This window comes from Macaca fascicularis, chromosome 12 (assembly GCF_037993035.2).
Source record: "Macaca fascicularis isolate 582-1 chromosome 12, T2T-MFA8v1.1".
NCBI lineage: Eukaryota > Metazoa > Chordata > Mammalia > Primates > Cercopithecidae > Macaca > Macaca fascicularis.
The window spans coordinates 79,941,327-79,957,881 of record NC_088386.1 but is presented as its reverse complement, the minus strand read 5'-3'; the positions used below and the strand labels follow the sequence as shown (position 1 = coordinate 79,957,881).

The 16,555-nt window shown below is 33.6% G+C and overlaps 1 long non-coding RNA gene across 4 annotated transcripts in view; it reads right to left on the bottom strand.

Annotated features, from left to right (window-relative positions):
* The window catches only part of LOC102144663 (uncharacterized), a 432,084-nt gene that overhangs the window by 18,171 nt on the left and 397,358 nt on the right, over window positions 1–16,555 (bottom strand). The window lies entirely within an intron of this gene.

The window sequence follows — 16,555 nt, the reverse complement described above, 5'->3', positions numbered from 1 at the left end:
GTGAATGAAAGCCTGCTGTTGTTTGTTCTTGCAGTTGTTTTAACAACAGACACAAGTATTCTGGTGATGCTACTACTTTAGTTACCCTGAACACGTTTTCACTGTATTAACTATATTTCTTTTTTACTGTTACGTACTTATGTATGAATAAATGTAAAAAAAAAGATTGCCTGTTGGTGGCATATAAATTAAGAGCCAAGAATGATGGTGATGCCAAACAACCAGATTGTCCCCATGGGTGGCTGAAACAGTGACAAACTTTCTTTTAAAAGAATTTTTGCTTAATTCCAATAGTTTTTGGGGTACAAGTGGTTTTGGCTACATGGATGAGTTATATAGTGGAGAAGTCTGATATTTAGTGCACTTGCCACCTGAGTAGTGTACATTGTACTCAATATGTAGAGTTGTTTTTTTTTTTTTTTATTCATTGGCCTCCTTCTTAGTCTCCATTTCATTATATCATTAATATCGCTCTGAATGTCTTTGCATACACATAGCTTAGCTCCCACTTAAAAGTGAGAACATATGGTATTTGGTTTTCTCTTCCTGAGTTACTTCACTTAGGATAATGCCCTCCAGCTCCATCCAACTTGCTGCAAGACTCTACTTTGTTCTTTTATATGGCTGAGTAGTATCCCATGACACCTTTATTTTATGATAGTTCAATGTACATGAAGTTTGTTTCATTCAAAAAATTATTTAAGGTATATATAAAATTACCTTCAGACTGTATGTTTAAGTTGTATACGAGCAATAAATGAATTTTATTTTTAGACTTGGTTGGGTCCCTTCCCCAAGATATGTCATAATGTGTATGTAAACATTCCAAAATCCAGATGCACACCCACACACACACACACACATGCAATTTATAAACTTGATTTAAAATATACTAAAAATGCTATACTTAAGATGCTAAAAAATTTGTATAATTAAAAAATGTAATTTCTGCCTCCTACTCCATTCAAACTTACCCCATTATTACTTTGTCAAATAAATTACTTTCCATGTGACTGTGGACAAATGGATTTACCTCTCTAAATCTTAGTCTCCTTGTCTGTAAAAAGTCCCAGTGAAATACAGTTGTTTGTTTTGAGAATTAAGAGAGAAAATATATTTAATGGTCTTCCTGGTGTCTGGCACACATTTGTTACTCAGTCTGTGTTAGCTCTTACTCACAGATATGAATCATATTATTTTTTTCCTAGTAATGCAAACATTTATTAGATACTTACTAACTTAGTTAGCTAATAGTGATTTCCAAATTAGGTAATTCCATATTCATGAATTGACATGTTTCTTTTTGTCTTGGTTTAATTCTCCCCATGAGAGAGAGAGGGAGACTATCCTTGATAGTGTTATTACTGAATATCGAGGCAGATACATATAATTTTCTAATAAAAGGGTTTTCAAATAGATACTTTTATTTAGAACAAACTACTAAAATTTACTTAACTGATAAAAAATTTTTAAAGGGTAACTCTAAGAAATATATTGAGTCAAATTACTTACAAAGCCAAATTTGTCCTAAATATATATACTATAGTATTTTATATATAGTATAGTATATATTATATATAGTATAGTATTTCATAGAATTTAGTTAATTTGCACAAAAAATATGCTGAATGCAAGCAGGCAGGCAGCAAGCAGCTTAAAAAGTATAGGGAATTTCTAGTATATAGGAAAGCTATACATTAAAAAAAGCTATACAAGTTCTCATACATCATCCTAATTTTAGTAAATAGAAAGCAGATATTAAATTTGTGTCAAGTCGTTACATTAAGCTTACTCTGATATCCTGTGTTTCATAATTTTACATCAAGTTTACTCTCATGTTCTGTTCATCATAAATCTTTATAAGCACCTCAGTAGCTCCCACAGTGTAATTAGCACATCTGATGAGTCACGTCCTTCAACCTGCTTCAGTAAAGTTAGATTAACTTCATTTTCCCATTGTATATATGTCTACATATATATATTTACACACACACACACACACACACACACACAAATACATGCACATACATACGTACTGCTCCCATTCAGGGTATTAACTAATCATTTTCATTTTTATTTATTCAAAAAAGCAACCCTTTGCCTTACAAATAAATTTTATACTTTAAAATAAATGCCTTATTATTTTCTTTGTTTTTTTTCTTTTTTTCTAAACTCTTTCATTTATTTTTATTTCTTAAAAAATTAAATAAATGCTCCCAATGTTATGGATTTGGTTTTGATTTCTACTATGGCTGCATTCTACACCTTTTGATAGGGAATATTCTCAACACTCTTATTTTCCAGGCACTAAGTCAGTGCGGTTTTACTTGTTCTCTGATACCAGAATTAATTATTAATTTTTTCAGATTATATTAATCAACTAATTAATTAGCTAATAACCAAGTAACGTGTTTGTATTTGTTTATAGTTTTATTAAAATGTCTGTAATATTGACATTTATACTGTCAGTGATATTTTTTCCTTGATTTTTGCTGTTTGCATTTATTTATATTTTTTGAGATTTACTATATGGTCATTTTTCTGTTTCCTAGACACTTAAAGAAAATTAGACACTTTATCTACCATATCAAAGTGGAAGATTTTTTACCAGCTTAGTTAAAGGATTTATAGTTGTCTAAGTAGACTGGTGAAGAGGCCAAGAACATAAATAAACCCAGCAGGGAAATATGAATTTTTCTCTTTCTGAGAAAATGGTTTTTGTCAAAACATCGTGCCAGACTTTGTTTGGTGGACTGCCATTTCTGACACCGAAATGGCTTTTACTTTTCATCCAATGTCACCAGACTGCCAACCACAGTGTAAGAACAAATATACTCTAGATGCCTTGTGACAATCAGTGGCCCATTCTTGATTGAACAAATTTGGCCTAATTGAGCCTGGCAGAAATGTGCTGCCTCAGGAATCTTTTTTTCTCAAGCAGAAGGAGCAAACTGATGGTCTAAGAGATGGGTAATCATAAAATTCATTAATTGTCTAAACTGGACATATTCAACAATGAAAGGGGTTCTATTAGTGCTTATTCTGAGAAAATTGTCTTGAGAAAATCCTGAATTATAATCTCCCTAACTGTGAGCTAAATGAGCTTACAATGTGTTGATGGGGAAAGGATTTAAATTAGCTGGCAATAGTTAAAAGGTCAGAAGAGTTTGCATAAGAATTCACATTGCCATTTTATCTTGAAAATCATTATGAGATTTTAACAATGAATGTTCTGTACTTGGTTCTCAGGGAACTCTGGGAAGCTGACTCTGAGATTGAGCTAAATGGGCAGAAGGTTAATTAGGGAGTGTCCTTAGGATCAATACCTGTGGAAGGGCGGGGTCTAGACAAGTTGGTCAGAGGGAGGCAACCCCAATGACAGTTGGAGCTGACCCCAGGAGACACTCTAGAGTTAAAATAGTCCAACACAGTGTCCATATTTATATTCTGCCTCAAACTAGCATTGGTTCTGTGGTGGCTGGATCAGACTACACTGGAGGAGGCTGTTGTTTACAATGGAAGCAATCCTGGCCAGGCACGGTGGCTCACACCTGTAATCCTAGCACTTTGGGAGGCCTAGGAGGGCGGATCGCCTGAGGTCAGGAGTTCCAGATCAACCTGGCCAACATGGTGAAATCCCTCCCATTTCTATTAAAAATGTAAAAAATTAGCCCAGCGTGATGGAGGTTGAGGTGGGAGAATTTCTTGAACTCGGGAGGCGGAGGCTGCAGTGAGCTAAAATTGTGCCACTGCACTCCAGCCTGGGTGACAGAGTGAGACCCCATCTCAAAACAATGAAAAATGAATATATTTTTTAAGTGGATGCAATTATTGAAGAAGCTAATTGCTGAAGTACATCTACAGAGATAGGCACTACTTCCTTGAAATGGTATCTTGGTGGTATGTGCTCACTAAAATAAATTATTACACTTCAGATCAGCAATCAACTAGAGATGAGGAACTTCCTCATGTTATAAGGCAGCATTTCCAATGTTTTCTACTTGCCCAAGTCACACCTTGCTGTTGTTCTTGGCCTCTATATTGATTTGAGCCAGTGACCTTTGATCTACAGCTTTATATGTTGTTGGAACTACCAAGTAATCATTCTGTTCTTAGCCTCCTGTGGGCTCCTAGGAGTTTTGCCAACATTGATGACTAAATTCCTCAGAATAGTGAGGAGACCACAGTGGCTTATAACCCAGTCAGACCCATTGATCCCTATTTAATCAAATATTTTATTCATTCCCTTAACTAACCTGAAATGAAATTCAGAATTATGGCTACATACATTTAAAAAAATATAATGCCCTAAGTATAATATGAAGGCATAATAAAATGTAGAAGAGTTTATAATAAAAATATTTTTATACATAAAAACTTGGAGATGACTATACAAGTGGAAATACTGAAAGAGCAAAATGCTTGTGCCTGAACGTAGAAAATCATAGTAAATGTCATGAGCACAACTGTAGACAGAAACAATTTTGTGTGATAACCTATTAAAAAAATACAAGAAAACAATGTCCCAAAATGAGGAATGACTCATTCTATGCCTTGTTAAAAAAAAAAAAAAAAAAAGTCTTTTTAAAATTCTACGTACATAGTAATTACCTTACTGTAAAATTCATTGAGTATTAAATATGTACAGAAATATTTTGTATTTATGTGAAACATAAAGATTCTCGACACAGTTATTAATAAACTTGTTTTTACCTACATGAGTAATCAATACATCGTTCAAATTTTGAGAGATGCAAGATACGGAGCAGATCGTTGTTATGTAGAACTGTTGAGAGCATTGCCAGATTTCAAGCATTTCTGGCACTAATCCAGTAATTGTCAATAGCACCTTTCAATCAATAATGCCTTCACACTGGAACACCATGTTAAAAACCACTGGACCAAAAGAACTTTAATCAAATTTACCAATCCACTTGACAGTCCTTGCCCCATTTTACCTAATCCCCAGTGGTTCACCATCTCCATTGCTTTTCCATTAAGCCATACTGTTACAGGAAGACAATTTGTCAGTCTGTCTAGAGCCTCATCTACCCTGTATATATCAAACATTCTTTATAGTTTCTGGCATTTAGAAAATGATTTACCCTAGCTTCCAGATGATACGTCTTCCATATTTCTTCATTTCTTAGGCTATTTCTTATAAACTGGAAAGGAGATATTCAAATGTGAACTCATGCCAACACATTTCTGGGAAGCTCTAAATATTTAATTCTGCAAATGGAAACATTCATTTTACAGAGATCTTGTTATCCTAATCTTATATTGAGTATTTCCTCCAGGAGAAAGCATTCTCTGAGAATATATGAAAGATAATTTTGACTGTCATTTTTCCAATATGATTACAGAAACTTCATTAAAAATGATTGGGGACTTTGGTATTATGTTTAGAGAACAAGCTTAATGTCTACAATATATACACAGGATTTAATAGATTCAGTAGGCTGAGGGTAGCAGCATGGTAATAAAACACCATCAAAAACTCGCATTTCAGTCCCACTTTTGTCAGTAACTAGTTATGTGAACCTAGATAAAGCATTTAACTTCCTTTGGCTCCATTTTCCATCTGTGAAATTATTGAGTTGGAAAATATGATCTCTAGTGGCTCTTTCAGTACAAAAATCCACTGACTCTGTTTTCATGATTAACTTTTCTATATTTTTCAGATGTTAAATTGGCAAGAAATTATGATTTGAGATTTTTTTTGGAAAGCTTTTGACTATATTTTTCAAATGCAGATGTTTGGTTACATATAGAATTTCCCTGATGCCTAATGATCTATGACCTCAATTGCCTCCAAGCAGATTATCCATCTGCTATCTTACGTTGACTCTGAAAATATAATTTTAAAATGTCTTCAGGAGAGTAGTTCCATGGAATATGACGTATCTCGAGACACAACAAGGCATGACCCATTTCAGCATAGGTGGAGGGGAACTGGAACCTAATCTACTTAGTAGTAGGGGCAAACACCAAGGTGGCTGACCGATCTCCAGTTGTTTTCTTGCGGGAAATCTACACTGGCAGACATAACTTAATAACTCAAATGTACAACACATGATAGGTAATAATTGCAGACATGTCATTGGTTTCCAAGAACAGTATAAAATAATAGATCACATAAATCAATGTTGACTGAATTTAATATCAACATATATTCTTTATTCATTGACTACCGATTGAATGCCTGCCATGTGTCTCTGAATAAAAAAGAGTTTGTATATTGATATTCAACATTACGTAAATCATTCAGTGTAGGAGAGAGTTTTAAACAACACTCAGACCTAAGTAGGGAACAGTAAGCAAAAACAAAAAGAAAAGAAGGAGGGCCATCTTCATGAAATTGGAATATTACCCAGACCATTAAGTGGACTCAAGTTAGAAACAATAAAGATGCAGTTAGATAAACTATAATTCAATGCAGGATTTTATATAAGGAACAATGTAAAAGTCTAGTCTTCATTATGTCACCAACTAAAGACTATTAGTTGCCAGAGCTCATAACTTGTACTTCCTAAATATTTTCTTTGAACTTTGTTTTCCAAAAGTCTTCTGAATGTTCTCAGGCAAGCTTAGGCTTATAGTCACAAGGTTTCTTTAAGATCTCCAAAGACACAGGCATTTGAAGACAGCAATCAATAGCATAAACAAATTAAATACAAGCATAGCCCATATTAAATTTTATTTAAAAAAAGAAATTATCTTTTAATTTTGTGATATATATATATGTGTGTGTGTGTGTGTGTGTGTATATATATATATATATATATATATATATATATATATACATATATTTTTTTTTTTTTTTTTTGAGACCAAGTCTCACTCTGTCGCCCAGGCTGGAGTGTGGTGGCGTGATGTGGGCTCATGCAACCTCCACCTCCTGGTTTCAAGTGATTCTCCTGCCTAGCCTCCAGAGTAGATGGGATTACAGGCATGTGCCCCCACGCCCAGCTAATTTTTGTATTTTTTGTAAAGATGGAGTTTCACCAAGTTGGCCAGAGTGGTCTCCAGCTCCTGACCTCAGGTGATCTGCCCACCTTGGCCTCCCAAAGTGCTGAGATTACAAGCATGAGCCACCTTACTGTTCTTTTATAATTTTTAATGAGCTATGATTTTTCTGCAAACATCCTTCATGCACAATGTTTTTGTGTTTTTATAATTTAAAGAAAATTTTATTTTTGTGTCCCACTGTGACTTTAAAATATACCCATTGGAAAAAATTCTTCCCTTACTCCTGAAAGATATTTTTGATGATTTTTCAAGTAATAAAATTTTCATGGTCATTTAATTTTACTAAAACAGTATCAATTTAGAAATTAAAATACTCAGTTCTATGTTATAATCCAACTATGAATTGGACATAAATTTTTACATGACTCTTTGTGCCCCCCAGCTGGGGCTTTCTATAGGTAAAAGGAGGGGAAGAAAATGAGAATTTCATCCATTTAATACCTTATTGTTTATGGACACTTCAAGGTTTAGGAGACTAGGAAGAAAAGAGAGTTGAATGATTATAGATTAAGATCAGAAAATTTCTTCCTTAACTAGTATTGAGGTAACTTAATAATTATATCATGTAGTAATTCCATTTTTAACTTTTTGTGGAACCACTAGACTGTTTTCCAAGGTGGATGCAACATTTTATATTCTCGTCAATAATATATAAGAATTCTAACTTCTCTGCATCCTCACTAACATTTGTCATGGTTTTATTATAGCCATCCTAATGGGTGTGAAAGGATATCTCATTATAGTTTTGATTTTCATTTCCCTGATGGCTAATGCTGTTGAGTATATTTTCGTGTCCTTATTAGCCATCTATATCTCTTTGTAGATAAGTTTTGAAAAGTTAAATGAGGTATTTGGTAGGTCATAAAGTCATCTAATGATGTAAATAAATTTAGTACATTTAAAATAATATTTACTATTTTTTCATACATGCTCTAAAAATGTTAAATTGTTGAGTAGGTAGTTCACATTAGCTTTCCTTAACTTTTCAAAACTTGTTTACAAAATAGCTATACGAGCTACAATAATCCTTAAAAATGATAAAACTAAAACTGAGGGAAGCTGAACGGCTTGCCCGAGCTTGTACAAATATCAATGGAGCAGCCAGGTTTTTCTTAAATCTATGCTTTTTACATTGAATGTGGTTGTTGAGAAGTCAGTTAACACTTGAGAAAGATTTTAGAATAGTTGAGAAAAGACAAATTCAGGGAGAAGCATAGTAATAATACAAGGTAATAAAGTGGGGAAGACACAGTTGAATGCTTTGAGAAGTTTAGTTGCAAAGTGAATTTTTTTTTAAATGAAGGAAGTAAGGATATAGTTTTATGATTAAATCACTTAAATGGTGAAGGAGAAAGAATAAAATAAATGATGCTGTACTACACCCAGTAGAGTTCAGCAGCTCAGTCATGGGATGACAAAGGATGAAAGCCAAGAAGTGAAGGCATTAACCTTGACTAGTAGTAGTGAAAAAAAAGAGTTTAAGGTTAAGTCTTTTTCTGAGTCTTGGGAAAAAGAAGTAAGACAGGATTTAAATGATAACCTTTGTTTTTAAGGGAAAAGGAGCAGATTGTTGCCAAAGTTCTTTGGTGGGGATTTTGTGTGTTTCCTTTGCTTCTAAATCTAAATTTTGCCCATTTTTTTCTTCCTAAAGTTACCGTGCTCCCAAAATTACAGTTAACTGAAGTATCTGATAAGGTGGCGTCTTGCTAATCAGGCTTTTATCTATGTTGTCTTCTTACTGACAGATTAATTGCCTGAATTGCCTTTTTATTTTTAAGTATTCCTGAGAAGGAAATTTAGCAATTAAAATGATTTAGACTTTGCTGTTTATATAGCAGTTTAAATGACATTTGAAAGATAGTGGAGGAAATTAATAAATGATTGAACAAAATAATATGTAGCAGAAATATGTTTGTTGCTATAATTAAAAGTGTATAACTTAGTAATCCAGGTCAATTTTTACAAAGAATCAACGAGTAGTGCTTTTCAAATGGCTTTAAAAATTGATTGCTTTTAATCAGTCGTATTTCAAGTTCAGGCATGGATTTGAATATTTAATTAACTGATTTTTGAAGTAATATGTTATGCACTTCATTTTTATATGGTTAATAAGTACTTTGTTGTACTGATATAGTGAGTATTCATAAAAGTTTAACTACAAACTTCAAATCAGTATATTAAGAACAGATTTTTATGTTTTTAATTATTAAAGAAAATGTGCCAATACTGATTTTTATTTTCCTGCTTCATTTTAAGTGTTGCTCTATATACTCACTATAGAAAAATAAGCAAAATGGGAAATACATATTTTAAAATATTTAATTATCAGAAATTATAGCTCCAGATAATATTGCTAAAAATTAGAAGCATATATTTTAGACTTGCCCCCATAAAGCTACAGATCTATAAATTATACACAAATATGTACATATGTTATTTCACAAAATGGAATCCTTACAATCATATAAGTATATTTCTTTTGATACATGTTGAATATGTTTCCATGCCAATAAAACTCTATTTTTATAAATGTAAATTTGGCCATACGGAGTCTCATTGCACAATGATACCGACATTTATGCTATCATTTCTAAATTTTACATATTAGAAATGACATTTGATTATGTATATATGTATATCATGTATGGGATATATATTTATACACATATGTATTACATGTATGACTGATCTTATTTTTGCCTTGAGACAAAAAACTAAAAATAGAATTTAAGTATGAAAAAGCATCAAGTAAAACTTTTGATATTTGACTAATTTGTCTCCAGAAAGAAAAGACATACCAATTTAAACTCCATCAGTTACTTCTTTAACAGTAGCAGTAGGAAATTTACAGCCTATGGGCCATATCTGGCCTACCATTATTTTTGTAAATACAAGTTTTGTAAATACAAACACCTATTTGTTTACATACTGTCTCTAACCACTTTCACAGTAGTTGTGACAGAGACCATGTATTATGTGTATTATGTTTAAAATAGCATAAATTATTAACTATCTTCCTTTATAGAATAAGTTTGCCAACGTCTGTGTTATAGTGTTTCCCTAAATATCTGGTTTTATATTTATTGATGCAATAACAAATATAAAGTAAAATAGAATAAATTATATCCATTTTAATTTGATTAACAACTGAGAGCCTTTAGAGTATCCATCACCCAAATAACATACATTGTATCCATTAACTAATTTCATCCACCCCCTCCCACCACCTCACCTTTCAGTCTCCATTGTTCATCATTCCGCTCTCTCTATCCACATGTATACATTTTTAGCACCCATTTATGAATGAGAATATGTTATATTTGACTTTCTGTGCCTGTCTTCTTTCACTTAAGATAATGACTTCCAGTTCCACTGATGTTGCTGCCAAAAATATGATTTGACTCTTTTTTTAGTAGCTGAATAGTATTTCTTTAAATGTGTGTGGACATATATATGTATACATACATATATACTTATACAGCATATTTCCTTAATCTATTCATCCATTGATGGACACTTAGGTTGATTGATTCCGTATATTTGTTATTGGGACTAGTGCTGTAATAAATGTATAAGTGTAGGGTTGTTTTTTTATTATTATTATTTCTTTCTTTTGTTTTGGGTAGATATCCAATAGTGGCAATGCTGGATCAAATGGTGGTTCTACTGCTAGTTCTCTGAGAACTCTCCATAGTGTTTTCCATAGAGGTTGTGCTAATTTACATTTCCACCAGCAGTTTATAGAGTTCTCCCGCATCTTCCCCTACATTAATTATTTTCTGTCTTTTTAATAATGGCCATTCTGACTGGTGTAAGATGGTATCTCATTTTGGTTTTAATTTGCATTTCTCTGATTATTAGTGATGTTGAACATTTTTTCATATGCCTGTTGGCCATTTGTATGCCATATTTTGAAATTGTTCATGTCCTTTGCTCACTTTTAAATGGGATTATTTCTTGTTATTGTTGAATTGTTTAAATTCCTTGAATGTTCTATATATTAGTCCCCTGTTGGATGAATAATTTCCAAATATTACTCCCATTCTCCAGATCGTTCACTCTGTTGATTATTTCTTTGGCTGCGAAGAATTTTAGTTTAATCAAGCTCCATTTGTCTGTTTGTTTTTGTTGCCTGTGCATTTGAGGTTTTAGTCATAAATCCTTTGCCTAGAACAATGTCCAGAAGATTCCCCCCTAGGTTTTCCTCTGGTTTTATTATAGTTTCATTCTTTTATTTGAGTACTGAATCCCTCTTGAGTTGATTTTTGTATATGGTAGGAGATACGGGTCAAGTTTCATTCTTCTGCATATGGCAATCCAATTTTCCCAGCAATGTTTATTGAAAAGGCTATGCTTTCCCCAATATATGTTCTTGTTGGCTTTGTCAAAGGTAAAAACCTTTAGTAGATTTATAGAGTTATGTAATCATCGCCAAAATCCTGTTGTAGAGTTTCAAAAAGATTCCTAATGCACATTTGCAGCAATTCCCCTATTATAACCCCAGTTCTTCATAACCACTACTTTCAATCTAATTTCTGTGATTAAATATTAACTTTTTGATGAGAGTTGCTGTAAATGAAACGATGTGTGATTGTGTTTGTCCAGGTACTAGGGAATGCACCTTCGAATTGTTTCCACTTTTTGGCTGTTTTGAAGAAATGCTCCTATAGACATTTATGTAAAAATCGTCATGCAAGATATGTTTAAAGTTATTGTTGTACATACCTAGAGTTAGAATTGTTGGAGCATATAGTACATTTTGTGTAACTCATTAAAAAGTTGCCAAATTGTATGTAAAGTAGTGGCATTATTTCACATTTCCATTAGATATATATGAAGTTTGCAGCTTCTCAGCAGAGTCCATTATTGTGTATCTTTTTTATTACAGACATTCTAGTAGGCCTGAATATCTCATAGTGATTTTTATTTATTTATTTATTTTTTTGAGATAGAGTTTTGTTCTTTAGCCCAGGCTGGAGTGAAGTGGTGCAATCTCTGCTCACCGCAACCTCCGCCCCCCAGGTTCAAGTGATTCTCCTGCCTCAGCCTCCCAAGTAGCTGCAATTATAGGCACCTGCCACCACTCCCGACTAATTTTTGTATTTTTAGTAGAGACAGGGTTTCGCCATGTTGGCCAAGTTGGTCTCAAACTCCTGGCCTCAGGTGACCCACCTGCCTCAGCCTCCCAAAGTGCTAGGATTACAAGCGTGAGCCACCGCGCCCAGCCCTCATTGTGATTTTAATTTGAACTTCTCTAATAACTAATAACTTATTTCTGTGTGCGTACTAGACATTTCTATATCTTCTTTGGAAAATGTCTATTTAAGGTTTGCTGATTTTCAATTGGTTTGTCTTTTAATTGTTATCTACATATTTTGGATACAAGCCCTGATCATATATATACAGACATACACATATGTGTGTGTGTGTGTGTGTGTAATAAACACGTTTATATATATATATATATATATATATATGTATGTATGTATTTTTCCTCTTTTGTGGGTTATCTTCACATTTCTTGATAGTTAATTTTTGAAACACAAAAGTTCTCAATTTTTTTCTTATTGCTTATAATTTTGGTGTATAACGTAAGAATCCATTGCCAAACAACACATGACAATAAAAGATACATGCATTTTCTTTCCTTCTTTCTTTTTTATTTCTTTTTTGAGACAGAGTCTCACTCTGTTGCCCAGTGGAGTGCAGTGGCACCATTTCGGCTCACTGCAAGCTCCTCCTCCGGGTTCACGCCATTCTCCTGCCTCAGCCTCCTGAGTAGTTGGCACTACAGGCGCCCGCCCCCACGTCCAAATAATTTTTTGCATTTTTGGTAGAGACGGGGTTTCACCGTGTTAGCCAGGAAGGTCTCAATGTCCTGAACTCGTGATCCGCCCGCCTCGGCCTCCCAAAGTGCTGGGATTTCAGGCGGGAGCCACTGTGCCCGACCACACACATGTTTTTCTAAGAATTTCGTAATTCTCAGAAAACAGGTGTTTTTATAAAAAATTTGTAATTAGAGCTTTAATCCATTTAGAGTCAATTTTTACATATAATGTGATGTATAATCAAACATAGCAAAGAAAATCTGAGGTCTAAAGAGAAAACAATTGAACTCCACTGAATATAGTCTGCCTCTGCATCATGAATTTCACTAATCAGAGTTTAATGACTATTTCAAAGAGGAAACATTTTCTATATGAAAGATGTGCATACGTGAATGTGAAAATACCATAATACCATATGTATATGATAAAAATGAGAGGGTCATTTCACACTTTAGCATGGAAGAGAGGGCACTCTGTCTCTATCATAACCCAAAACAGCTAGATTATTTTTGTAGGCAATTTGGAATCTCTGGAAGACATAAAATTCACCCAGTGTTTGATAGATTACATAGGCCAGGAACTGAATTACAAATATAACACCCATAGATAAAACTATAGTATTAACCTAGTTTTAGCACATCCCATAAACCCTATGGAGTCCAGATAAATATCTGCATTATTTAATGATGACAGAATTTCTATAAGACTGTATTCTGGAGAGAATTTGCTTCTTTTGTTTGTTTCTGTTTAGTAAGGCATTGTATCTAACAGAAAGTGTTTGCTGTGTTTGACGGTTCTGCAGGTAAACCTCAGGGCCCCTAAATTGTCATAAAATGATCCATGAAGGACTTCTTTGAAATATGTGACATGACCATGACACTTGTTTATCCACATCAGGAAAACAGGGGTAGAAATATCGTTTGTAGTTTAGGGACCTACGACCAAGCTATTAAAAAGAAAACAGTGGTGGATAGAAATACCCTAACATAGCCACTTCTGACTGAATTCACCAACAGCTTTGAAAATAAATATCAGCAGTTAAAAACAATCCCACACTAGAGTAATTTCTATCTATTCTTTATAATTTTTTTATCTGTACATATAAGTGTTTAGATATAAAAGTAGCAGTTTAGCAAGATTCAAGATTATATTAAACAGGCCGGGCGCAGTGGCTCACGCCTGTAATCCCAGCACTTTGGGAGGCCGAGGCGGGTGGATCACGAGGTCAGGAGATCGAGAGCATCCTGGCTAACACGGTGAAACCCCATCTCTACTAAAAACAAAAAAAAAAAACAAAAAACTAGCCGGGCATGGTGGCGGGCGCCTGTAGTCCCAGCTACTGGGGAGGCTGAGGCAGGAGAATGGCGTGAACCTGGGCGGCGGCGCTTGCAGTGAGCCAAGATGGTGCCACTGCACTCCAGCCTGTGTGACAGAGTGAGACTCTGTCTCAAAAAACAAACAAACAAACAAAAAACACACACAAAAAAAACTGTATTAAACAGGAGGTTTCAAAAAACTTAAGAATGAGACAATTATACAAAAATTTTATACCAAGAATTTCTGCTTTTTAAAAATGTATTATAAATATCAATTTTAGAAGAAAAAGGTATGCAGAATGGGTTAAAAAATGTTCTTTCTTCACTAAAACCGTTAAGAAAATTTAATTATTTAAAAGTATGCATGAGAAACTTTATATAGATGCTGATACAACTAGAAAAATATTCAAATGACTATCAAAAATGTTGATTCTATACAATCACATTAGAAACGAATTACTGAAAACTTTCTTGGTCTCATCCAGAAAACCATTAAAATTTTGAATCGATTGCTTAGATGTAACAGAATTGAAATTTAAAAATTTTTATAAGCACGATACAAACACCAATTAATCAGTGCAGACACAAGATTTAAAACACAAACTAAATATGAGCTCAGGAATATGTATTTTAGAAATAACTTTTACTTAAATAATGAATCATATATAATTATAAGAGAACTAGAAAGCTATTGCACAAATTAGCAAAATTGGGATTCTAAATAATGAATCTTCCTTTGTGCTTATAAGCTAGATCCATTTACCATATCTGCTACTTAAGTTTCTTTAACTGTACTCAAAGACACAACTGCAAAGATAAAAGTTATGGAATGCTTAAAGACCGTTAATAGAAAACAGCAGTAAAAAACTCAAATGACTAAATTTGTTGTGATTTTGAAAATGCAGTATGCTTGTAGAAAAATAAATCAAATTTAATAAAAAACAGGATTAGAAGAAAAATAACGTTCAGTTCCTAATAGCTATTATCTCCACAATACTCTATCCTGGCCCAATTAAATGGAAATGTCTTATTAGACTTATTTGTCTCATTTTAAGGAATGATATTTACAGGCTGTAGTCTATAAAACACAAGATTGACCTTGTGTTTGAAAGGTCTTGAAGCTCTATGACATGAGAAAACAGGAAAAGATAAGATGTTACAATTACATAAGGCAAGACTTATGAAATACAAAAGAAATACCTTCAGATAGTTGATGTACTGTCATGGAAAATAGTGGCTAGATTAAATTATGTTGCTGGAGATGACAAAAACAATTTTTATGTATGACAATTATTCAGAGACAGATTTCAGTTCAGTACAAAGTGGTGTGCCTCTATAACAATTAGAGCTCCTGTTGGACAGCTCCAAGGGAATGGGCTGTCTCTCAGAGTGGTGCATTCCTGTCACAGGAAGTGTTCATCTGAACCTAGATGAACACTGGTCATGGATACCATGGAACGTTTTTCCATTTTAGAAGGAAGATATAATTAGCGACCTTTAAGCTTGTTTCTACCTTCCATATTCTCATTTTATGGTCACTTTGACACATTTCAATGTTATAAATTGTCATTCCAATCTATAATTTGAGGCTGATATCACATGAACCAGTAATCTGAGTGACAGTGTTTCATGATTCATGCCCCATTAAATACTAGTAAGCAATATATATATTTATATACAAATTGTTTTCACTTTTATTTTGCCATCAAGGTTTGTGTCTCCTACCCTACCATCTTGGTGATGTCACCCTTTACAATAATTAGATTTCATCAAGAATACATGTAAGTATATTTGTATACAAGTAGACAGTTATACGTATGTATTAAATAATTTATAACATTTTCATTTTAATTTATTCTTTTTTTCCCAATTAGTTATGATATTTTAAAGATTCAACATATTTTACTCTATTTTAAATTATCAAAACATCGTGTTCTCTTGGGCCAGTAAATGAGTTCGATTTTTTGATTATTTGTTGGTTGGTTTGTTTATTAGAGGACCCAAACATCTCAAAGAATTTATTGTGTTAGTTTGTTTTGCACTGTTATGAAGAAATACCTGAGACTCTGCAATTTATTTTTTAAAAAGTATTTATTGGCTCATGGTTCTGCAGACTATACAGGAAACATGACAACAGCATCTGCTTCTGGTGAAGTCCCAGAAAGCATCCAATCATGGTGGAGGGGAAAGGGAGAGTAGGTGTCACATGGCAAGAGTGGGAACAAGAGAGAGAGGAGGAGATGCCATGACTTTTTAAACAACTTGCTCTCATAAGAACTACTAAAGCAAGAACTCACTCATTACCAAAGGGATGGCACCAAGCCATTCAAAGAGGATCCACCCTCATGACCCAAACCCCTCCCACTTGGCCACACCCAA